Here is a 10,063-nt window from a genome sequence, read left to right on the forward strand (position 1 = left end):
TTAAACTTGTCATACTATTTATATTTCCTTATTTTCGTTGGTTGATTTTTGAGACTAAACCTGTAATCGATTATTTATAAACCTAAAGTTAGTTTTATGTTTTCCGCTGCAAAATTCTGAATAAGCCGTACGTTTTCACACGGGCGATAATGCCTTGATAATTCTCTATAGTTATATTTATAAAAGGGTTGTTTTAGAAAAAGGGAATTGTCGGGGGGTTACAAAGTGGTATCTAGAAGCTAAGGTTTTACTTTAATAAATTTTTAGGCGCCTAACTATCTAGTTATTTAAAATAAATTTCTTAAAAATCGAGATTCTACGTATTATAGTGTTCAAAAATTGGTACTTTTTTTTGGGGGGGCAGATCTCCTTTTATCTTGTTTGAAAGTATATAATATTTCTTATTTAAGTTCGAAATCAAATTATTTATTCGAATTAAATTGACTTTCGAAATTTTTATTCTTTTTCTTATTAATTATTATTCAAAAAAAGGAGTACAATTTTTTTTTAGAAGTTCAATTTTTTTTTTAAATTGTTTCAAGAGTTAGAATTCGTTATTTAAAAAAAAAATATATATATATAAATCTTCTTCGAATTAATAACTTTATTTTCGAATTTATTCGCTACGCATTTCCTTAATTTATTTTACTTTATTTATTTTATATTTTTATTCTATGTTATAATTTTATTATATTATCGTCCTTTTAATTTGTTATTTAAACTATTTCAATGCTTTAGTTTATGAGAGATGGGTAGTATAAGAAGGGCATATAAGATAGAATTATATGTGCATTAGTAGCTAGTCAATGCTAGCATAAGAAATTGATTGTTATGTACGTGCGTATGCTAATTGTTTAATGTTACATTTAAATGTGCATAAAGAATTGTTTGCTTCCACCAAACTTATTGCATTATTGAACTTTGTTTATGATTTGGCTGGAAAATCGTTAGTGAGACCTTGAATTGTTTATTTCAGGAATAAAATGTTTCTTTCCAAGTATACCAACATAGGATCCTTCGAGAAACTTGATATAGAAACCCCTGATATTTACGTGAAGAAAATTGTGTTTGGATGTGAATATTATGCTAAAGTTCAAGGGCAACCTATCTTAATGAGAAAGGATATCATAGCAGCCACTATCATTAATTGTTTACCTAACCAAAATGCCATACCTAGAACTCAAATATAGGTTTAAAGACATGCATTCTGATGATGGAACACCAAAGTTGATTAAGTATGGGACTAGGGATGGTAGGTAGAGATATGACGTAGAGATCCTGACCACCATTATTGAGGTCGTAGAAAATGGGTTCAAGGAGGGTAGAAACTCATGGAGTCATGCTTGGGATGCAGTTATAGAAGAACCTATTAGAGTTGTAAATATCTAGAGGGAAATGATGTAACCGTGGAGAATGAGAATGTAGTGGTTGAGGCAAATAACCCTAACCCAGTGGCCCATGAGCCTACCATTGAGATTCCTAGTGAGTCGGATGTGGAACCTAAAGGTGATGGTGAGGTGGCAAGTGAGTCTCATCAAGATAAAGACATGAAAGAAGACTCATACTCGGAAGAAGAATTCGACGAATATTGAAGATCTAGATCTTACTCCACAAGTTTCCAAGGAAAGAATAGGTAGGCAAGATGCCTTAAACATTTGAAGTTGTAATAGTTAGTTAGTTCTTTTATGTTTTAAAGAATAAGTGGCATATCAGCAACGGTTTAAAGTTAAAGCAATAAGAGTTTGAGTTATTCTTTATTCTCTTCAAGGATATAATAAGCCTTTATAGAGTTAGCAATAGAAGTTAAAGTATTCATTTCCAGTTTGAGAGTTTCGTTATTCAACAACAATAGTTTATGTTTGTGTCGTAGAACCTTTATGTTAATTTGAGGACAAGTGCGTTATTATGGTTTAGAAATTGTTATTAACATTCTTTTGAGGAATAGAGTTAGATTATTGATAATCCAAATGATCAAAAGTTTATTTTGGGCACGCGAATGGGAATATTATTACTTATTTGTTGTGATTGAACTTCCATTCATTGGTTTTCAAATTTTATGTCCTTGATAGGGATATTTTCTTGAATGAGTGACAATGATTGCTCTATTATTGGTGTACATTCTTGAATAAGTGTTTGTTGATGCGATCTCTATGATCAAATCTAAAATTCTTTCGTAGAGGGGACATATGAGTTATGTATCGTAGAGTAATTAATTTTAGGTCGCACACTAGAATGTCAAGCAATAGTGAGTTAGTTGCTACTATTCGCCTTTTGGCGGGAAGACTGGCTGAAGAGAGAACTGAGCGTCCTGATTCTACTGGGGACATGTTTGAGAGACTAACCAAAGTTAAGCCATCATACTTTAAGAAGCAAGCTGATCCTACCTTTCTAGAGAACTGGGTTAGAGAGTTTGAGAAACTGTTTGGGGATGTGAACTGTCTTGAGAACATGAGAGTGGGTCAAGTTGCACTGTACTTGGAAGATGAAGCTGATTTGTGGTGGAGAGAAAATGGGGTTAGACTTAGCGTTGTTGAGAGATTCAATTGGGATTCATTTGTTACCGTCTTAAGGAAAAAGTTTTATCCTCTTTTTATGAGAAAACAAAAGGCACAAGAATTCATAAACCTTAGGATGGGATTGGCTAAGTTTGTACAACGCTAAGATAGACGTACTGTGAAATTCAGAAAGTAAATTTAAGGAACCATATTGGAAGATTGACCTCGTATAGATGTTTTGAGAAGTCCAAGAACCTTTAGTTATTTCTGTAATGCAAGTGAGGACTTGGTGAACAAGAAGTGTGAACTATTTTTCGATAGTGTGTTAGAGGTTAGTAAAGAAGTTAGAGTGAAAATCGAGGATGTTACCTTTGTGAATGGATTCATTGATGTGTTTCCGAGTGAAATTGCGAGTATGTCACCTGCTAGAGCCTTTGAGTTCATTATAGAGTTAAATCCTGAAACGACACCTATATCTAAGGAACCTTATAGCATGACACCTCCTGAAATGAGCTAATTAGGACACAGTTGTAAGAATTGTTTGGTCAAGGAATATATTAGGCCTAGTGCATCACCGTGGGGAGCTCCTGTGTTGTTTGTTAAGGAGAAAAACAAGAGTATGGAATTATGCATCGATTTCAGGGAGCTAAACACCATCCATAACAAGTATCCCTTGCCTAGGATAGATGACATATTGGATCAATTGAATTGGGCGAGTGTGTTCTCGAAGACTGATTTGCGTTTGAAGTACCACCAATTGGGAATAGCTGATAAGGGTCTAAGACCTCATTAGGATTCGTCATTGTCATTATGGGTTTTAGAGTAACGTCTTTTGGGTTAACCAATGCACCTGCATTAATTATGGATTTGATGAATGAGATTTTCTACGAATTCCGAATTAAGTTCGTTATTATGTTACTGATGGTATCCTGATTTATTCAAGGAATGAAAAGAGCATAATGAAATCTTGAGGATTACTTTGGAGACGCTTAAAAAGAATCTAGTTTTATTAAATGAAGTATACAAATCTTGAAGTCATATGTGTATAAGTGACATTGACGGAAAAGTGAAGGACTAAATTAATTGAGAACTATGTTACGTAAGGGAATAAATTTAAGAGAAGATTTGAGTGGTCCAGGATCGTTAGAAATTATTTGTTGTCTGGAAAAGATGAAAAGAAATACATGAATTGGTGAAAGAGCTAAGAGTTAAGCCCAAAAGTTATACATCCGTGAAAGACATAAGGAGGTTTGGTAAAAAGGAAAAGTTGACCAGAAGGAGTCTCTGTAGATCCTGCTAAGACTCAAGCTGTAAGTGAGTGACCTATTCCAAGAACGTGTCTGGTATCTAAAGTTTTCTAGGCCTAGATGACCATTATAGGAGGTTGTGAAAGACTTTTGGAAGAAAGAAAAACCAATGAGCAACTTGTTGAAAAAGGAATCGAAATTCAAGAGTGAGAAATGTGAAGAAGCTTTCCAGATCTTAAAAGAGAGTTTGACATCCGCACCTGTTGTCGCGTCAGTTGAAACCTTGTGAGACAAATAACCCTACCCATAACCTAGAGCTAATTGTTATTGCATTCGCTGTGAAGATTTGAAGACATTACCTTTATATGAAAACGTTTGAGATCCTTACCGACCATAAAAGTCAAAAATTTTTGCAAAAAGTTCCAATTGAACCTTGGGAACAACATTGAAAATGAGTATTGCCTTTCACCCTGCGACTGATGGATAGACTGAGGGGATTAACTAAACCATGGAAGATACGTTGAGAGCCTGTACTAGTGACTTTAAAAGACAGTTGGGAACACCATATAGATTTGATTGAATTTTCGTGCAACAATAGTTATCATGCGAGCATTAAGATGTCACATTTTGAAGCATTTTATGGAAAGAAGTGCAAAAGCCCCACTTGCGGGAATAATTTTCGTAAAAATATTGTATTGGGGACAGACTTCGTTGAAGGTGAAATATCCAAAGTTATTCCCTGAGATGAGTTACGAGGGCGTAACTCGTTTTCTTTAAGGGGGGTAGAATGCGATAGAAATTCGCGCTTTTTTTTACCTATTTTTATGGTATTTTATGCATTTTATGCTCATTTTAGCAACTTATACATGTTGATGTAAAGGAAATAGATTCTCCGCATAAGAAAATGTGTTCTTGAATATTACAAGTAACTCTTAGTTGGCAAAAGAGTGCACAAGAGTGGCACAAAGTACTTCTACAATAAGAATAAGTTGAAAAGTTTGGAAAAATATGTGAATTTTCGTGTCAAGTTTCGGGACGAAACTTCTTTTAAGAGGGGTAGATTGTAATCCCCCGTAATTTTATATATTTCATTTATATATTTTAACGTATATTTAATATATTTAAATAAGAATTTATGAATTTTGGAAATAAATATATAGTTAACGTATATTTATTTATTACATTTTAATATTTTCAACGATTTACGAAATCGAAAATGATTTTAGAATTTTAAGTTGAAAAGAATTTGAATTACGAAAATTGATTGAATTTAGAAAACGATCCTATTCAGTTTTGGACTCGAATCATTAAAGCTAAATCCTAAGTCTAGCCCACTTGAAAAGCCCAACATTAAAACCCAAACTCAAACCCTCCCCTTCTTTCTTCTAATTCACGTGAAAGCTAGGAAGAGAAAAACAAAACCCTCCTTCACTATTCACGTAAGTTTTCAAACCCTCAAGAACTCATCCTCTCTCTCTCCTCGTCGCTGCTCTCCTCCTTCACGCCGTTGCTCCAGCCGCCGGTCTCCTCGCCGTCGGTAAGTATCCTTCGACCTTCTCCTTCGTCGTCCTTTTTTCCCCTGTTTTCGTTCTTCCTTGCGTTTCCTCTCCTCCTTAATGCTTTGTCTTCTTGAACAGCCACCAAGGCCGCCGGACCGCGTCGCTGTCCTCGCCGGTAAGCCACCGCTTCATCTCCTCGTCGTTCCCTTCTTTTCTTTCGATTCACTGCTGTTCATCCTCCCTCACTCCCCTCCTCTTGTTCGACTTGCGCACAGCACCACCCGCGACAGCAACCACCGCTGCCGCCACGTCAACAACCCAGCCGGCCGCCGCTGACCGCGTCGTGCACCGCCCAGCTTTTCCTCTCCTCTTTCTTGGTTATTTCTTAAACCCTAAGTAACTAATTATTTTAATTATAGTTGTTAATTTAAATGATGTTCTTGGATTAAATTTATAATTTTGTTGTTGAATATGATTTCCAGATTTGGGTGTTGATATTATAAACCAATTATTTTCAGTTTTGGTTAATTAAAAATAAGTTAGGGCTTAATGAGGTTTTATTAATTTGAATTACGTTTTCGTGAATTAAAGTTATGGTTTTTGTGATTAAATTATAAATTTCAGATTATGCAAATTATATAATAAAGTTATTAATTTTCAGATTATCAAATTACTTTGAAATATTAATTTTGATTGTTTAAAGTATGAAATTCAAGGTTTTTATGATTATTAATCATGGTAAGTTGAGTATGGATTATTGAATTCGTCGTTTTGAGATACTAGGAACATAGATTGACCTCGGTGAAGCTTTTAAATGAATTTATATTGCTGAAAATTTAAAGTACGATGTTTGCAAAAAGTTTTCAACGAATTTCAATGATGCTAGGAAATCAAATGTCTAAGTTTAGATATTGGGGAAAGTTCTAAATATGTTTAGGATGCATTTAGAATGCTTTATTATGGTTGCCAATGATTAGAAATTGATTGGGATTACTTGCCGGTTATTTTAGGCGGAGAATTCTCTTTAGGCGACTTTTGAAAGTGTTAAAGTGGCCTATCAATTTGTTTACACAAGGTACGTACATACCTGCGTGCTTGGAATGTGTGCTAATTGTTGAAATCATGTTGATATTATTGTTGAACTTGGTGATGTTGATATTATAGACAAACTTGGTTATATGGAATGTGCATGTTTAATACTGTTGGACAAACTTATTGAACTTATTTTGCACTATAAGAACTGTAACATGTTAGTATGGATGTTTGATACAAACATGTTGGTTGGGGACACTAGATTATTCTATATGATTGGGTTGGATCAATTGGTTGTTGTTCCCTTTCTATCTTTTCACTACTTTATAAGGGCGGAGGACCTTGTTTAGTAAGTTGAAACTTTATGCCCATATAAAGGGTTGCTCATGGTTAAAGGAAAGGTTGGTTAAGTTGGAATGAGTCTTGATTGATGCTGTTATGATCACTTACTTAATTCCAAGATAAAAAAAACAGTTGTGAACAAATGTGAATTGTCTGTCTTATGTAATGGTTGAGTCATAACGGGATCTCAATTTGTAAATCATGTAAAGTGAAACTGAATAGCAATAGCTTTAGACTGTGCACGTCTGAAGTGACGGACAAACAGGAGTTGGGGTTCATGGTGGTAGCCCATGGCCTTTAATTCGGACCGGATTGATCACCGTGTCCTATTTTTATTTAAACGTTCCTCGATATCGCAGGTCACTGAGGTTACGGAGTCGCGCCCGTACCTCGTCTTCCTTAGTGAAGACTTCTGGATGGTCAACTCGGTCCATTGTCTATTTCAACTAAAATAATATTATTGCTAAAAGTCTAGCCTAGTCTAGTCTGGTCAAGTATGGTCGTCAAACTATCATGTTTTGTCTACCCTTGTTTGTGTTCATTAGTATCATGTTAGGGTGTTTCGTTTAATAGAATCATGTTAGGATTATTATTGATTTAGTATGTAGTACTCAGCTTTGCTGATTACGTGCTTTTGCTTGTGCATGTTGATCATGGCTATGCCTTATTGATCCTGTGATGACCCAATCTTTGGTGAGCAGTCTCTAAGGATCAATAAGCATTGTCCATCTGCAGGTTTGAAGATGTTGCATCATTGGGATCGGGAATAGAGAGCTTGTATTTAGTTTTGATTTGCTAAGTTGACTTGGGTTTGTTTAAATGGACTTTAAACTTGTCATACTATTTATATTTCCTTATTTTCGTTGGTTGATTTTTGAGACTAAACCTGTAATCGATTATTTATAAACCTAAAGTTAGTTTTATGTTTTCCGCTGCAAAATTCTGAATAAGCCGTTACGTTTTCACACGGGCGATAATGCCTTGATAATTCTCTATGTTTTATATTAAAAGGTTATTTTAGAAAAGAGAGAATTGTCGGGGTGTTACACTAAATCCGAATCCAACGTTTAAAATTTTGATGTTTTTCTTGTAAATTAGGTAAGCATAAGCTTGATTTTAGAATTAATAGAGGGGAAGAAGAGATGGATACAAGCAGAAGAGCAGTATAATCATACTGGAGCTCTCGGATAATCGATGAGCTACTTTTGATGAAGATAAGACCCTATTGTTAACAAATAGACATAGAGAAGAAGAAAATTGTGGAAGATATACTGTTTCGTACATAGTAGATCACTCCACACCCGGAACCCATAGGAGAGAAAGTGTAATTTGTAATTAAAAAATCGGTAAATAATTTGCTGCATTTCAAGGTTGAAATACAACAACGCCGCATCACTTAACAACAACTTAAAATCAATGTCTATGACTATGGCATATAGTTACCTACTATCGCAACTCAATTTTGCAGCACCTTAGCCTTAACTTCGATTTCCAGGTGACACATGCACCATTTCTTTTTAATTAATGTTTTTCATCTTTATTTTACTAGCATTACATTTTTGTGGCATTTTTCTGGAAACTCTTTGGTCGAATATTAATTTTCTATTCTTTTCTGGGTATTTTGAGATATGACCAAACAATTGTATTTGGACTGAACAACTTTTCTTTCCTTCAAAATAAAATTGATTTAAATTTTATTCCCTACAAAAAAATAATTTAGTTCTTTTTTTTCATTGGCTATTGAGCACACGCGCGTTAAAAATAGCAAAAATAATTGTAGTTGTGTCAAGTGGATTTTAACTCAAGGACCTAAGCTTTTAACTAAAGGGACTAAATTTTTTTTATGTTTTGGTTGAATTTGACCGAAAAATGAATAGTAGGTCCTTAACGGTGAAAAAAAAGGTGCAGGTCCCAAACGGTGAAAATTGTGAAAGGTTGGACCCCAGCTTTATATTTACACTAATATAAACCTGGTCCATGCTAACTTAGCGTGGACCAGGGCAACGGAGTAATTTTTATGGGTAACATATGTAACTGTCACGTGACAGTTATTTTGTAATTTTAAATAGTAACTATATGCGTATTACAGTAACTATGTGTTTTAAAGAGTTACTATGTGTTTTGAAGAGTTTTAATGCGATTTGTGTCTAGCCCACTTTATATACGTTTTAAACTTTTTTATTTTTCAAAATTTCAGATCTACATTCTGTTCATTCTCTTTCATTTTCTCTCTCTTCATTTTCTCTCTAAGCTTTTCAAAATTTAGCCCAAATTTCTAGGTTTTGTTCGATTTTTTTAGTAATTATCTTATAATTCTTATGATTGGATCTATTTGATGAGGAAAAATTGGAGGAAGTAGTAGATCAAGAAGGAGGTTCGTCGTTGCCGAAATCGAATCGAAGAATTTGCGCTCGCCTACAAATCTTCGCAAGAATTTTTAGAGATCACATCTCGGTTTGTTGTTTTTTAAAGAATTTTAAGTCTATTTTTATTTAAAATTGAAAATATTTGTTGTTTTGAAGAAATTAATGTTTGTGTTTTACCGAAGTATCGTTTTCACTTTGCGAATTCGATCAGTGACTTCACGATTTTAAATAGTAACTATATGAGTAATACAGTAACTATATGGTTTAAAGAGGTACTATGTAATTTTAATGGTTACTATATGTGTACAATAGTTACTATATTATTTTAATGGTTACTATATGTGTACAGTAGTTACTATATTATTTTAATGGTTACTATATGTGTACAACCGTTACTATATGTGTACAATAGTTATTATTTTGTTGAGTAATTCGAAATGTTTGTTGTTTTGTTGAAATTAGGGTTAGTGTTTCACATAGTTAGTATATAAATGATATAGTCACCTTTAATTTATGTTGCGAATTAGTGTTTTTAATAGTCACTGGAATGTTCGTTGTGTTTATGTTAGTAGTAGTTTTTAGAGTAACTATACTTTTCTTAAAAGTTACTATAACTTTAAAACAGTAACTATGTGTTTAAAATAGCCACTATATTTTTTAGAAAGTTATTATAAGTTTAAAACAGTAACTATGTGTTTAAAATAGTTACTATATTTTTTAGAAAGTTATTATAAATTTAAAACAATAACTATGTACGTGTTTAAGATAGTTACTATGTTAATAACAGTTTATAGTGACTTTTTGATAAATAATAGTTACTATACGATTACATTATGTAATATGTTATTTAGAGTATAAGATAGTGACTATATGATTATAATGGTTACTATATTTGTACAATAGTTACTATATTATAATAATAGTCACTATGTGTTAAGCTAGTTGTTGTGTGATTATAATGGTTACTATATGTGTACAATAGTTACTATATTATTATATTAGTTACTATATGTTTGAAATAGGTACTATGTTTATTTTATCATGATGTGTTACCATATGTTTATTTTCTTTAATAGTTACTA

At 33.3% G+C, this 10,063-nt stretch overlaps 1 long non-coding RNA gene across 1 annotated transcript; it reads left to right on the plus strand.

Moving 5' to 3' along the window:
- The first annotated feature begins 4,764 nt into the window (after positions 1-4,764).
- On the plus strand, positions 4,765-6,293 carry LOC130467043 (uncharacterized). The gene is made up of 4 exons (XR_008927204.1): positions 4,765-5,279; positions 5,380-5,416; positions 5,517-5,618; positions 6,252-6,293. It is a non-coding gene; the product is annotated as an uncharacterized lncRNA (long non-coding RNA).
- The last annotated feature ends 3,770 nt before the right edge of the window (positions 6,294-10,063 follow it).

This window comes from Spinacia oleracea, chromosome 2 (assembly GCF_020520425.1).
Source record: "Spinacia oleracea cultivar Varoflay chromosome 2, BTI_SOV_V1, whole genome shotgun sequence".
NCBI classification, from domain to species: Eukaryota; Viridiplantae; Streptophyta; class Magnoliopsida; order Caryophyllales; family Amaranthaceae; genus Spinacia; species Spinacia oleracea.